A 16,340-nucleotide genomic window follows, 5' to 3' on the forward strand; every position below is an offset into this window, starting at 1 on the left:
TGCAGGCAGTATTCCAGACTATTTATGTTGTCCTTTTTAGAGCAGTGTTATCTCAGCGAAGTAGTTCTCCACTGTTGCTTTTGAACTGAGCAGACATTTGTCAATAGGGAGTGACAGAGAGAAATTTGATCTGAAGATTGAGCTATCTTTGATTTTTGTCTTTCTTCTCCTATGCAGAGTTGCTTTGCTGCTTTAATACTTTTGTTAAAAGAAATCACTAATTTGGCAGGAGTTGCCTTGAGTAAATATTTAGTTAGTGAAATAATTCCTGACCTGCAGGAACTTCAGCAACTGAAACCAGCAATTGTTGATCATGCTTAATTTTTTTGATAACACAATGAATCCACTTTTAAAAACTTTCAGTGAAGGTGCCTCCACAGCCTTTTGAGTACTGAATTTGAGGATGCTTTTAAGGAGGAACTATAATGTATTCCCAAGTCAGGATGTTATGTGACTTAGAGGAGGATCTGCAGGTGGTAACGTTAGAACATAGACCATAAGAAATAAGAGCAAGTGTACGCTGTGGTGATAATTGATGTTCTAGTTATCTTCTTCCAAAATTCTAAAGATCCTGAATAGTTCCAGTAGACTGGAGGACAACAGATGTGACTTTGCTATTTAAGAAAGGAGGGGGAAAAACAAGGAACTGCTGACATTCTGGAGACACTGAAAATGTTAATAATTGATAGCACTGTTGGCTAAACTTAAAAATAGTTATGTAACCAGAGCCAAATAGGATACACTCAAAGAATTTGAGAGAAATGTGTGAGGAAACTAGAGAAAACTGATCTTCCAATACTCTGGATACTGGAGTAATGTTAAAGAGATGGAGATTGATACACCTTTCAAAAAAAAAGCAAGTATGTGCCTAATAACCACAGGCCAATAGCTTAATCTCAGTGGTGAGAAGACTTTTGGAAACATAGATTTAGGATGGGATTAATTGCCACCTTGAGGAAACTTAAAGTAAACCAGCAAGAATTTGCTAAGGGCAAATTGTATTTAACAAATACAATGTTTTTTTTTTGCCTTCATTGTGGTATACATAAATTTCCAGAATGGTTTTGATAAAGAGCAGGGTTACAGGGTTAAGCTGAACTTGTGACTTAAGAGGGTCATTCACAGCATGGATACAAATTTAATTAAGTAATAAAGAGAGGGTCAGGGTCTTATGGATAGGAGGAGATGATTAGTGGCATTTCCCATGATTGGTTTTGGGGATCGATGTCTTTTTTTGGATCTATATTTATTCCCAAGACTTCAGGATGCAAGAGAGTTTCTAAATTTGTAGATGACACAATATTTGGCAATGTTGTAAATTATGCAGAAAACAGTGTTAGGTTATACCAGGACACAGAGGATAGTTGAATAGCAGAGGTGTGGAACAATTATGAGGAGATGCATTTTGATAGGAGAAAAGAGGAGGAGGTAACATAGCAAAAAGATTACTTCTCTAAATGGGGTGCAGGAGCAAAGGGGCCATGTGGGTGTGTTTACAGATGTCTTCAGAGGAGGCAGGATTGGAAAGCAGTTTATAAGAAATACATGGTTCTTAGTTTTATCAATAGAGGCTAGGGTATAAAAATAAGGAAGTGATGTTGAAACTTCATACAACACTAGTGTGGCCTCAAATAGAATATTGTATTAATTTCAAGTTACCTCATTATGGGAAATTATGTGAAAATATTAGAAAGGAACCACTCACAAGACTGGTTCTGGGATATGGATTGCAGCCACAAGGATAGGTTTGAGAAACTGGGACCATTTTCTTTGATAGAGTGGGGCTTTGGTAGAAACTTGCAAAATGATGGAGGGTTTGGATAGTTGTTGACTAGTTTTTGATTGAAATGTTGAGGACAAAAGGAATAAGAATATGGAAGAAAATTAAGAATGACTTGAAGAATATTTTTATTTAGAATCTGGAATTTATACCCATAAGTGTAAGCAGGTTGCATAGCCTTTAAGAGGGATCTGGGTAAAAAAATATGTTGGAGAAGAATAAGCAAGGCCACATAAAAAAGGACTCTTCGATGGAACTGGAGAATTGCTTGAGTTGAGAGCTAGTTGACAATGGCTTCTTTCATACGGTTGCTATCAAGACCCTGAGAAAATAGTATGATTATCCAGATTGTCTGTAGATGTTTGCGGATTTATTAAAAGGATCATTTTATGACTCACCGGTTGAAAGTTTTTTTTGAGGATGTATCTGGAAGAAAACATGAAAGGAAATCAGTGGATATGATTTATTTGGGCTTCTGATAAGATTCCCACATGAGGTTTGCAAACAAAGTTGAAGCATATAAAATTGGAAACACAAGAGATACTGCAGGTGCTGGAAATCCAGAGCAACATGCACAAAGTGCTGGAGGAACTCGACAGGTCAGGCAGCATCCATGGAGAGGAATGAAGAGTCGATGTTTTGGACTAAGACCCTTTATCAGGACTGGGAAGAACAGGGAAGATGGCTGGAATAAAAATGTTGGGGGGTGAGGGGAAGGAAGACAAGCTAGAGGTGAAAGGTGAGGCCAGGTGGGTGGGGGGAATGAAGAAAGAAGCTGGGAGGTGACAGGTGGAAAAGGCAAAGGACTAGAGATGAAGGAATCGAAAGGAGAGGAGAGTGGACCATGGGGGAAAGGAGGGACACCAGGGGGAAGGTGATAGGCTGGCGAGGAGAAGAGGTAAGAGGCCAGAGTGGAGAATAGAAGAAGAGGGAAGGGGGAGGGGCAAAAATTACTGGAAAGAAAAACCAATGTTGCCACCAGGTTGGAGACAGAAAATGAGGTGTTGCTTCTCCATCTTGAGAGTGGACTCACCGTGGCAGAAGAGGAGGCCATGAACTGGCATGTCAAAACAGGAATGAGGATAGGAATTAAAATAGTTGGCCACTGGGAAATTCTGCTTTTTGCTGATAGTGCCTGACAATGCATTCCCCATTCCCCATCGATAATCATCAATATATAGGAGGCTGCATTGGGAGCGCCGGATACAGTAGACAACCCCAGCAGATTTGCAGGTGGAGTGTTGCCTTTCCTGGAAGGACTGTATGGTGCTCTGAATGGAGATGAGGGAGGAGGTGAATGGGCAGGTGTAGCACTTCTGTCACTTGCAGGGATAAGTGCCAGGAAGGAGGTTAATATAGTGGGATGAATGGACAATAGAATTATGGAGGGTGCAATACCTGTGGAATGCAGTTAGTGGTGGGGGGGGGGGGTAAAGATGTGGTAGGATCCCATTGAAGGTGTCGAAAGTTGTAGAGGATGATGTGTTGGATGCGTAGGACCTGGAGAAAGCCCACACATTCCATGGGAGGGGCTCCTTACAGAGGACACCGGGATTGACTTCAAACTCTGATGCCCTGAGCTGTAATAATGTTGTGCTAACTGCTACACTGCAATGGCACCTTCTTTTGTTGTGACTAAAAATTCCAATTTGTCTGTGATTGTTCTGAGTTCTTAAACTCTGTAATGATCATCCTGCTTACTGTTGTGGTTGTTGGTAGGATTATTCCAATATCCTCCATCAGATGTCCTGCTTCCTCAATGCCACCTGTCTTCATATCGTCTGCAACTTTTACCACAAAATCATCAATTCCGTCATTCAAACCATTGACATATAACATGAAAAGAAGCGGTCCCAACACCAATCCCTGTCGAACACCGCTTTTCACTGGCAGCCAACTAGAAAAGGCCCTCTTTATTTCCATGCTTTGTCTCCTGCCAATTAGCCAATCTTCTGTCCATGCTGGTATATTCCCTGTAATACCATGGACTCATCTTGTTAAGCAGCCTCATGTGCAGTACCTTGTCAAATGCCCAACATCCTTTGTCTATCCTGCTTGTTATTTCTTAAAAGAATTCCAGTAAATTTGCCAAGCATGATTTCCCCTTAAGGAAACTTTGCTCATTTTGGCCTATTTTATCATGTGCCTCCAAGTACCCCAAAACCTCATCCTTAATGATGGACTCCAACATTTTCTGAACTGCTGAAGTTGGGCTAAGTGGCCTATATTTTATTTTCTTCTGTCTTCCTCCCTTCTAAAGAGTGGAGTAACTTTTGCTAATTTACAGTCCTCCGTAACCTTTTCAGAATTCAGTGATTCTTGAAAGATCATTACTAATGCCTTCAGAATCTCTTCAGAACACAGGGGTGTAATCCATCTGGTCCAGGTGACTTATTTACCTTTAGACCTTTTAGCTTTCTAAGCACTTTCTCCCTCTCTCGAACTTCCAGCATACTGCTAGTATCTTCCACGGTGAAGACTGATGCAAAATATTTATTCAGTTCATCTGCCATTTCCTTGTACCGTATTAGTACCTCTCTAGTTTAATTTTCCAGCAATCTGATATATACTCTTGCCTCTCTTTCACTCTTTGAACAATTGGAGCAGAAGCCAATGATCATAATCTTACTGAATGGCAGAGTAGGTTTGAGAGACCATATGTTGACATCTTGTGTAGGTAGTTTATGTGTACCAGTTGTTTTCTTGGTCTTCAAGTACTTGCAATTAAATTTTTAAAGTTAATACGATGAAATTATAACCACAAACAGTGTCAAATGATAATTATCTGCTTTCAAAAGTGATGGAAAAAGTAGACCAAAAAACATGCAGTCTAGGAATCTTTGTTTAACAACTGATGGAACAGTGAACAAGGCGAGCACAGCACAATCCTTTTCTGCATTGATATCTCAACAAGATACAGTAGCTAAGAATAGAATTCAGATTAAAAAAAAACTTAGCTGTTTCTGAATCCAAAGAAGATGATATTTTTGTTTTCTTGTAGCTTTCCAGTTTGATATTAACTACCCCACAAAGTTGGGGCTGTTGAATTTCAAAGTTAAAATTTATTCTCAAAGTACATGTATGTCACCTTATGCTACCCTGAGATTCATTTTCTTGTGGGCATCCTCAGTCGATACAAAGAAACACAATCGAATCAATGGAAAAACCACGCACAACAAAGATAGAAAACCACTGTGCAAAAGACAACAAACTGTGCAAATACAAAAATGAAAATATAATACAGGTTTCCCCCGCTATCTGAAGGTAGAGCGTTCCTATGAAACGGTTCGTAAGCCCGAATGTCGTAAAGTGAACAAGCAATTACCATTTATTAACGTAAACACGAGGAATTCTGCAGATGCTGGAAATTCAAGCAACACACATCAAAGTTGTTGGTGAACGCAGCAGGCCAGGCAGCGTCTATAGGAAGAGGTACAGTCGACGTTTTGGGCCCAGACCCTTCGTCAGGACTAACTGAAAGAAGAGCTAGTAAGAGATTTGAAAGTGGGGGGGGGTGGAGATCCAAAATGATAGGAGAAGACAGGAGGGGGAGGGATGGAGCCAAGAGCTGGACAGGTGATTGGCAAAAGGGATATGAGAGGATTATGGGACAGGAGGCCCAGGGAGAAGGAAAGGGGGAGGGGGGAAAAACTCAGAGGATTTTTTTTCTCCCTCTGTCCCTCTGACCAGACCCCTTGCCCATCCACTGGGTTCCCCCCCCCCCCCTTTTCCTTCTCCCTGGGCCTCCTGTCCCATGATCCACTCATATCCCTTTTGCCAATCACCTGTCCAGCTCTTGGCTCCATCCCTCCCCCTCCTCTTCTCCTATTATTTTGGACCCCCCGCCCCCCCAAAAACTTTCAAATCTCTTACTAGCTCTTCTTTCAGTTAGTCCTGACAAAGTGTCTCGGCCCAAAACGTCGACTACCTCTTCCTAGAGATGCTGCCTGGCCTGCTGCGTTCACCAGCAACTTTGATGTGTGTTACCATTTATTAATATGGGAAAAGTTTTTGAGCATTCCCAGACCCAAAAAATAACCTATGAAATCATGCCAAATAACACATAAAACCTAAAATATCAGTAGCATGTAGTAAAAGCAGGAATGATATGATAAATACACAGCCTATATAAAGTAGAAATACTTTTCTACAGCACTGTCTAGCGCAATGAAAATCTCGCGGAAGCGCTCTCGACAAAAACATGGCGCAAACACTGTCAGCAGAAGCACTCTCTCCAGTAACCTTTAAGCTACGAAGCTGCCAAATCATACCAGATAACACATAAAAATAGACAGCCTATATAAAGAAGAAATAATGTATGTACAGTGTAGTTTCACTTACCGGAATCGGGAAGACTCCAATAAATTGCAGTTTCATCACAGTTAAACGCTTATACGAATAACCACCTGATGCAATCGGCAATCGCCTCTGATCTGGGCCGGCCGACATTTACATGCCCGGCGGCACCTAATTAATTAGATTATGAGGACACTCAGTCTTCGTTTATTGTCATTTAGAAATGCATGCATTAAAAATAATACAACTTTCCTCCAGAATGGTATCACAAGAAAACACAAGACAAACCAAGAATAAAACTGACAAAACCACATAATTATAACATATAGTTACAACAGTGCAAAGCAATACCATAATTTGATAAAGAGCAGACCACGGGCACGGTAAAAAAAAACTTCTCAAAGTCCCGATAGACTCATCACCTCACGCAGGCGGCAGAAGGGATGAACTCTCCCCGCCATGACCTCCAAGCGCCGCCAACTTGCCGATGCAGCACCATTGGAAGCACCCGACCGCAGCGGATTCTTGAGTCCGTCCAAAAACTTAGAGCCTCTGTCCAGCCCCTCCGACACAGCCTCGCCGAGCACCATCCTCTGCTGAGCGCTTCGACCCTGCCCCGGCTGCCGAGCAACAAGCAAAACCGAGGACTCGGGGGTTTTCTCCTCCAGAGATTCTGGACTTGTTTAGCTTGTTTATTTCAGCTTTTTTCTTAAAGATGTGCTGGGTGCATCCCGACTACCGCTGCACCACTGAGTCCTTTGCGGCCTGGAGGTTGGGGACCACTGCTTAAGCTATGATGCTGCCCTTGCCTCAGAAACCGATCAAACCACCCATGACTACGTTTAAATTCCACTTTTGCAACACTTTCATCACCATCGTCCAGTGCTTTTTGTTTCAGCTTATTAAAAAGACTGACTGATTTCTCCTTAAGTATAAGAAAACTTAATGGAACACCACGCTTTGTACACCCATCAATCCACTCAAGCAATAGACTTTCCATTTTATCCATTATTGGATGCTGACTAAGAGAGACCACTTTACTACGAGCAGAACCAACAGTAACATCGGCAGCTTTCAAAATTCTTTCTGCGTATAAATAGTGCGAATGGTGGACACAGGCAAGTTCAACGCGCGGACAATGTCTTTACTTCATTCACCATGATTGAAACGCTTAATTATGTCTAGTTTTATGCTAAGTGTAACGCCCTTACGAGCTCTTTTAGGCTTTGCTGATATCTTAGAACTCATCTTGCTAACGGATGCACAAAATAAATCGAAATAAAGCACGGGTTTAAGCAATGCCGGCGAGAATGCAGTGCCGGGGGAGGAACTTGGCTGTTCGGGCGAGCGCTGCCTTTTTTTCGTAACAGTGAAAACTTCTGTTACCGAAAACAGGTAACTAATGTAAGTCTTTCGTAACAGTGAGATGTCGTAAACTGAACGTTCGGAAAACGGGGGCCACCTGTAATAAATAAATAATAAGTATTGCGAATACAAGTTGTAGAATCCTTAATAGTCTGTCCATAGATTGTGGAGTCAGTTCAGTGTTGGGGTGAGTGAAGTTATTGCCTCTGCTTCAAGAGCCTTATGGTTGAGGTGTAATAATTGTGCTTGAACCTAGTGATGTGGGACCTAGAGTTTGTATGCCTTCTTGCTGATGGCAGCAGCTAGAAGAGAACATGGCATGGATGGTGGATGTCCTTGACGATGGAAACTGCTTTCCTAGGACAGCACTTCTTGTAAATGCGCTGATTGGTGGGGAGGGCTTTACCCATGATAGACTGGGCTGTACCACTACTTTTTGTAGAGTTTTCTGTTCAAGGCATTGGTGCTTCCATACCAGCCCCTGATGCAACTAGTCAGGATATCTTCCACTGTGCATCTATAGAAGTTTAAAAATTTTAGATAACATGCCCTGTTCGTGCAAACTTCTAAGAAAGGAGAAGCACCCCAGTGCCTTCTTTGTAATGGCAATTACATGCTGGATCCATGACAGATCATCTGAAATGATAATGCCAAGGAATTAAAGTTGCTGATCCCTCCACTGGCACATGGACCTCCTCCTGTAGTCAATAACCATCCCTTTAGTTTTGCTGACATTGAGTGAGAGGTTGTTGTGGCACCATCAGACAGATTTTCAATCTTCTTTCTTTTTCTGAATCGTCACCACCTTTGATCTGGCCAGTGGCAGTGGTGTTGTCAGCTAACTTAAATATGCCATTGGAACTGTACTTGTCTCCACAGTCATAAGCGTAAAGCGAGTAGAGCAAGGGACTAAGCACACAACCTTGTGCTGCATCTATGCTGATTGTGATTGTGGTAAGATGTTGCCAATTCGAAGCGACCTGGGTCAGCAAGTGAGGAAATCGAGGATCCAGTTGCACCGTGCTTAGAGTGAATAGATTTTAAATAGCGTCAGTTGTGTGCACTTGTGTTCAAAAAGCAGTGATAGTGAGCAAGTGAAGAAACAGTAAAACAATTCAAAACTGTTTTGCTGACTGTCATTCAGGCTTGGTGATGTTAGAAATGGCCGAGAGCGAAAATGAAATGATTACACAGAGTTACAAAATACACGTGGACTAAGATGTTAACTGTCCTGTGCTATCACCAGTGGGATCATCAGTTGATCTGCCACCTGTCTTCAGGAGTTTCAGCCCGCTTATGATCAAGACTCCCTTGAGGTGGTGGGCCAGCAGTGCTAAAGCACCACCTCCCACTGGTGAGCTTAAAAACTTGGCATCTGCCTCTATCAGAGTTGTTGGTCACTTCCATCCAACAGATAGTCTACTCTTCAGGTGTCTATGCAACTACTGAAGGGTTTGCAAGATATGTATACACTGTCTGACTATCTGCCCCTCTGGACATATTTGGTCCACTCCCATGCTGATCCTTTCTCTGCTGCCTCAGCTACAGCCCTGCTGGTTGACTTGATCTCTCTTCTAGTGAAGCCAGGGTCACGCAGCCACTTCTGGAGAGTGAACACAATAAAGCCATGGCAACCTACTTCGAATGGATAGCATGAGACCTTCCACCCTCTGTCTCTGCACTCTGATTTTAATTCTGCATGCTTGGTTAACTTGCGCTCATGGGCTTCACTGATGTTGTCTTCCCAGGGGACTGTGAGTTCACCAATAACCACTTCTCTACTGGTGTCAGACCATACGATTCTATCTGGACACAATGTGGTGAAAGCTATTTGCTCCGGGAAACTGCCTTTCCCGTCCAGGTCAGCCTTAACACACCAATCATTGGCTGAAGAAAGTATGCTTGGTCGTGAGCCTGTGCTGCACACCCTTGACTTGGAGCCTTCTTTCACAAATGATATGCGATGTTCTGTGCAGCATGGGGCATGAGATAAGTTGTTCTGCAGTACTCTCTGCTCAGCCACTTCTGTTACAACTTTGAGAACGTTGTTATGTCTCCAAGTGTACATGCCACTGGAAAGATTGACTCTGCATGCACTCAAAATATGTTGAAGTGTTCCCTTCTCACCACAAGCAGCACACCTGTCTGTCTTATCTTCATACCAGGTGCTGAGGTTGGCAGGTGTTGGGAGCAGATCGTACGCTGCTCTACATAGAAAAGAAATGCGGAGCGGTTCCATCTGTCACAGAACATTCCAAGATAGATGTCGTTGTTCAACACTTTCCCTCCGGGTCCAAGCCCCTTGTTTGGCCGGGCCAGCTGTTTTAGCTAACCTCTTCTCCTATTCTACCTCTCGTATTTCTTGTGTCACAAGCTCATGGCGCTCCTTACCTGTAGAAGATGACCACCACTCTTGTGGGTTGTCCATCCAAGTCCCTGGCGGCCTAGCTGGATAGCCCCAACTGTCTCCTTGTGCTTCAATCTAGACTCTACCTCATCAACTGCTACACGGGCTGACCACTTCTTGCCTGATCTCACATCCGGCTGGGTGTTCTTGATGATAGGGTCTTTTGAGCCTCAAAGCATCAAGAATGATCTTACCTTGGCTACCTTGACCTCCTCAACAAGGGATTGCACTGGGATGGTAAGCTTTGTCTGGCTACTGTGGATTGCAACATTGGTGAGGCTGCTTGGTACTCCAAGCCACTTCTTCACATACTTATTGATCTTCCGTTCCATTGCCTCAACATGGAACATTGCCATTTCATAGACAGTTAGTGGCCACATTATCCATGGCATCAGTCCATACTGCAAGCACCACAACTTCAACTTGCCAGGCAAGCCACACTTGTCAACAGACATCAGACCTCTGCTGATCTGATCTCCTGTCTCTTGAACCCTCTTGGTGTCTCTCAGCTCCTCTGTATACCATCGCCCGAGGCTCTTAACTGGTTGGTCCTGAATGGATGGAATCTCCTCTCCACAAAGGGTGAAATGAAAGTCAACCAGCTTTCCTCTCCTAAGAACAAGGCTCCTTGACTTCTTGGTCTTGAACTTCATTCTTCTCCAGTCCATTAGCTCTCGAGTCTAGATAGTACACTTTCCACTGCCTCCGTGCTGGAACCCAAAAGGGTAAGATCGTCCATGAACGCTCATATTGCTGGTAACTCCCCTCTGCCATCAAGTGCGACACCTGGTCCCACTGATTCTGCAGCCCTCACAATGACCTCCATGGCTAACACAAAAAGGATGTGTGAAATTGCACATCCCATTGGGATTTCAACATCCAGGCTCTGCCACCTGGTTGTAAACTGCTGAGTGGAAAACCTCATCTGGAAATCGTTGTAGTACTGTATAACAAAGTTCCTCACCTTAGCAGGAATCCATAGGAATTCCATCGCAAACTCAATCAGGACATGGGGAACAGAACCATACGCATTTGCCAGATCAAGCCACACTACAGCTAGATTTCTTCTCAACCTTTTTGACTCCTGGCTGGTATGCCATAGCATACTAGAATGTTCAAGGCATCCTGGGAAGCCTGGTATTCCTGCTTTCTGCACAGATGTATTTACTAATCCATTCTCTATCACAAATGAAGATACTCTTTCTGCCAGAATGCCAAACATAATCTTCCCCTCTACATTCAGGAGTGAAATTGGTCGGAACTGATTCAATGGAGAAGAATTCTCTTCCTTTGGGATGTATACTCCTTCAGCCTCGCTCCATGACAAAGGAACAACACCTTGTCTCCACACCATCTTTAACAATCTCCACAAGTACTTCCTCAGCTGTTCACACTTCTTGAACACCTTATACGGCACTCCATTAGGTCCTGGCACTGAGCCTGACCTTGCCTTTCTAATGAACCATTGGACTTCTGCCAGTTTGGGTTCTGACAGATCGAACTTCACTCCTGGCTTGGTAGGCTTCACAAGCCCTGAAATGTCAAGCAAAGGAGCCTCCCGCTGTTCGTTAGAGTAAGTGCTTGCCAGGTGATCCTCAAGTTCTTGTTGAGAGATGTTAAGCTGCCTGCTCTTACTTGTTCAAACAGTTTCTTTGTAAACTCATGAGGGTTCTCAAAGAACGACTTTCTTGCCTTCTCTCTCTTCTTTCTCTTTTTACGTTGTGACTCTGCATGATGGAGTGATGCTAACTTTATTTGAAAATGCTCTCGGAGATCAGCAAGCCCTGGCTTGTCACCCTCACTTGCTACCTTCCACCTCTGTCTCAACGATCTAAGCTCTCTCCTCAACCTACTTATCTCCTTCTGGCGCCTGCTTGGTTGCTGTGTAGGCTTTGCTTTCTTCAACTCAACCAAATCAGACCTGTACTTTCCAACATCGTAAATCATATCGCCCATGACTTCCAACTTTCTCTTTGATGTTCCCCTGAGAGTGTTCTCCAACATCATACTTATATCCTCATCAAATACACGCCAAACCTTCTCTGCCATTGCTGGCCACTTGACCTTCCTCTTCTTCTCTACCTCCACACCACTGCCATCATGCGAAGGATCTACCTGGGTACTGTGGTCTGAAACCTGACCTGGGTTATCTCTCGTCTGACCTGGAGTATGATGACTCTCTCCAGAGCAAATCGCTGTGGCTTGTGAATCAGTAGTTGAACATATTAGAGGACTAAATGGGAATAAAGTTTGTCAAATGTGTTCAGAAAAGTCTTTTTCATCAGTATGTAGAAGTCCCAATGAGAGAGTATGCGATACCGCATCTGCTATTAGGGAATGAGACAGGGCAGATGACAGAAGTTTGTGTAGGGGAACACTTTGCATCTCTTGACCACAATGCCATTAGTTTCAAAATAAATATGCAAAAAAGTAGATCTGGTCTGGGGGGGTGGGGTTGAGATTCTAAGTTGGAGAAAGGTCAATATTGATTGTATCAGGCAGGATAGGCTGTTCTGGGACCTCTACTTTTCCTGATTTTTATTAACGACCTGGATGTGGGGGTAGAGGGGTGGGTTGGCAAGTTTGCAGATGACACAAAGGTTGCTGGTGTTGTAGATAGTGTAGGGGATTGTCAAAGATTGCAGAGAGACTTTGATAGGATGCAGAAGTGGGCTGAGAAGTGGCAGATGGAGTTCAACCTGGAGAAGTGTGAGGTGGTACACTTTGGAAGGACAAACTCCAAGGCAGAGTACAAAGTAAATGGCAGGATACTTGGTAGTGTGGAGGAGCAGAGGGATCTCGGGGTACATGTCCACAGATCCCTGAAAGTTGCCTCACAGGTGGATAGGGTAGTTAAAAAAGCTTATAGGGTGTTAGCTTTCATAAGTCGAGGGATAGAGTTTAAGAGTCGCGATGTAATAATGCAGCTCTATAAAACTCTGGTTCGGCCACACTTGGAGTACTGTGTCCAGTTCTGGTCACCTCACTATAGGAAGTATGTGGAAGCATTGGAAAGGGTACAGAGGAGATTTACCAGGATGCTGCCTGGTTTAGAAAGTATGAATTATGATCAGAGATTAAGGGAGCTAGGGCTTTACTCTTTGGAGAGAAGGAGGATGAGAGGAGACATGATAGAGGTGTACAAGATAATAAGAGGAATAGATAGAGTGGATAGCCAGCGCCTCTTCCCCAGGGCACCACTGCTCAATACAAGAGGACATGGCTTTAAGGTAAGGGGTGGGAAGTTCAAGGGGGATATTAGAGGAAGGTTTTTTACTCAGAGAGTGGTTGGTGCGTAGAATGCACTGCCTGAGTCAGTGGTGGAGGCAGATACACTAGTGAAGTTTAAGAGACTACTAGACAGGTATATGGAGGAATTTAAGGTGGGAGGTTATATGGGAGGCAGGGTTTGAGGGTTGGCACAACATTGTGGGCCGAAGGGCCTGTACTGTGCTGTACTATTCTATGTTCTATGTTTTCTGGCAGAGGTGTACTTGGTAAGTGGGAGGCCTTCAAAAGTGAAATTTTGGGAGTACAAAGCTTTTATGTCCCTGTCAGAATTAAAGATAACAAGTTCAGGGAACGCAAACAACAGTTCAGGGAACATTAATTTTTCAAGAGATATTGAGGCCCTGGTTAAGGAAAAAAAGGAGGTGTTTGTGCTTATGGAGTGCAAGAAGTGCAAGAGAATATTTAAGAAAGAAATCAGGAGGGCCAAAAGAAGGCATGAAGTTGCCCTAGCAGACAAGGTGAACGAGAATCCTAACAGATTCTATGTATGTTAAGAGCAAAAGAATTGCCAAGGTCAAAATTGGTCCCCTGGGAGATCAGAATGGTAATCCAGGTGTGCAGCCAAAGCAGACTGGAGAGAGATCTTAAATAAATTTGTTGCATCTGTATTTACTCGGGAGATGGACACAGGGTCTATAGAAGTGAGACAAAATAGCATCAACTTCATGGATCCTGTACAGATTACAGAGGAGGAGGTGCTTGCTGTCATAAGGCAAATCAGGGTTGATAAATCCTTAGTGCCTGGTGTTTCCTTGGGAGGCAAATGCAGAAATTGCTAGGGGCCTAGCAGAGATATTTAAAATATCCTTAGTGACAGGAGAGGTACCAGAGGATTGGAAGATAGCCAATGTTGTTCTGCTGTTTAAAAGAGGCTCTAAACATAAACCAGGAAATTATAGGCAAGTGAGTCTGACATCAGTTGTGGGAAAGTTACTGGAAGATATTTTAAGGGACTGGATATATTGATATTTGGATAAGCATGGACTGATAAAAGATAGTCAGTATGGCTTCCTGCATGGTAGGTCATGTCTAGTCAATCTTAGAGAGTTTTTCGAGGAAGTTACCAGGAAAGTGGATGAAGGCAAGGCAGTAGATATTGTCTACATGGACTTCAGCAAGGCAGTTGACAAGGTTTGACGTGGGAGTTTGGTCAGTTGCTCGGCATTCAAGATGAGCTAGTAAATTGGAGTAGATGGTGGCTTTGTGGTAGAAGTCAGAGAATGGTAGTAGATGGTTGCCTCTCTGACTGGAGGCCTGTGACTAATTGTATGCTGCAGGGATCAGTTCTGGCTGCTTTGTTGTTTGTCATCTATATCAATAATCTGACTGATAATGTGGATCAGCAGATTTATGGATGATACCAAGATTGTGGGTGTAGTGGACAGCAAGGAAGTTTATCATGGCATGCAGAAGAATCTGGACCAGCTGGGAAAAATGGTCTGAAAATGGCAGATGAAATTTAATGCAGACATGTTTCAGTTTTTGCACTTCGGTAGGACCGACCAGAGTAGGTCTTACACAGTGAACGGTAGGGCACTGAGGAGTTTGGTACAACAAAGGGATCTGGGAATACAGGACCATAATTTGTTTAAATTGCGTCACAGGTAGATAGGGTCATAAGGAATCTTTGGGCACGTTGTCACTCATAAGTTAATGTATTGAGTACAGGAGATGGGATTTTATGTTGAGGTTGTATAAGATGTTGGTGAAGCCTAATTTGGGGTATTGTGTGCAGGTTTGGTGAACAAGGTTGAAAGAGTACAGAGAAAATTTACAAGGATGTTGCAGGGTCTGGAGGACCTGAGTTATAAGGAAAGATTGAATAGGTTAGGACTCTATTCTTTAGGATGTGGAAGATTGAGAGGAGATTTGATAAAGTATACAAAATTATGAGGGGATTTGATAGGGCAAATGCAAGCAGGCTGTTTCCACTGAGGTTGGGTGGAACTACCACCAGAGGCCATGAATTAAGTGTGAACGGTGAGAAGTTTAAGCAGAACATGAGGGGAACCATCTGCACTCAGAGGGTTGTGAGAGTGTGGAATGAGCTGCCAGCACAAGTGGTGCATGTGAGCTCCATTTCAATGTTTAAGAGAAGATTGGATGGTAGGGGTATAGAGGGCTATGGTCCCGGTGCATGTTGATGGGAGTAGGCAGTCTAAGTGGTTTTGGCATGGACTAGTTGGGCTGAAGGGCATGTTTCTGTGCTGTACTTCTTTATTACTCTTTGACACTACTTCTACAAGTAGAAACTATGAAGAATTTAAAGGTATCGACAATCATCTTGAATGTTACAATGAAATGAACGTTTGTAGGATGCATTCGTTGATAGCATAGTATGAAGGCAGTCCATTATTTACACTAGTCACCTGTGCTGATTTTGTTCATTTCATTGATTCAAAAGAGCGTGTACACTGGATGAATTCCTCTGTTGATAACTATTAGGAACTAATACAGTTTTTTAGTACTGTAGTAATATTGATAGTGTTCTAATTTGTTCTGTATTTCATTTAAATACATCATTTGTTACTCAGTTAAATGATAGTTTGTCCTTTTTTAAAATATCTTTTTAAATATTTCCATGGAACTTAAGCTAATTTGGTCAGCCTCTTCTTAATTGGACCAAAGTGTGCTGGTCCCAATGTGTCCCAATTATCTGGAATTGTTCCTCAGACATTGAGCGTTTGTCTTTAGGCTTCTGTACTTCCTCTCTGATGGTTGGTAATAAAAATCGGGCATATCCTGGGTAAGAGTGGGGATCCTTACTGATGGACACTCCCCTTTGAGGCACCGCCTTTTGAAGATGTCATCAATGGTGGGGAAGCCAGTGCCCATGATGGAGCTGGCTGAGTTTACAACCATCTGCAGGTTTTTTTGATCACGTGGGGTGGCCCCACTCTACCAGATGGTGATGTAACCAGTTAGAATGCTCGCCACTGTACATCTGTACTGAATCTCCTCAAACTCCTAATGAAATATAGCTGCTAGTGTGATCTGTTTGTAATTGCATCAGTATGTTGGACCCAGGATAGATAGATTTTCAAAGATGTTGACACCCAGGAACTTGAAACTGCTTTCCCTTTCCACTGCTGACCTCTCGATTAGGACTGGAGTTGTGTTCCTTTGACTTCCCCTTCAATTTTTATTTATTGAAAAATATTTGTTGTGAATGTACAACCTATTTTTATGCCTGTAAGGATT

At 43.1% G+C, this 16,340-nt stretch overlaps 1 protein-coding gene across 2 annotated transcripts in view; it reads left to right on the forward strand.

Annotated features, from left to right (window-relative positions):
• Nucleotides 1-16,340, forward strand: part of mad1l1 (mitotic arrest deficient 1 like 1) — a 1,104,775-nt gene that overhangs the window by 11,661 nt on the left and 1,076,774 nt on the right. The window lies entirely within an intron of this gene.

The sequence above is a fragment of the Mobula birostris genome, chromosome 9 (genome assembly GCF_030028105.1).
Source record: "Mobula birostris isolate sMobBir1 chromosome 9, sMobBir1.hap1, whole genome shotgun sequence".
Lineage (NCBI taxonomy): Eukaryota > Metazoa > Chordata > Chondrichthyes > Myliobatiformes > Myliobatidae > Mobula > Mobula birostris.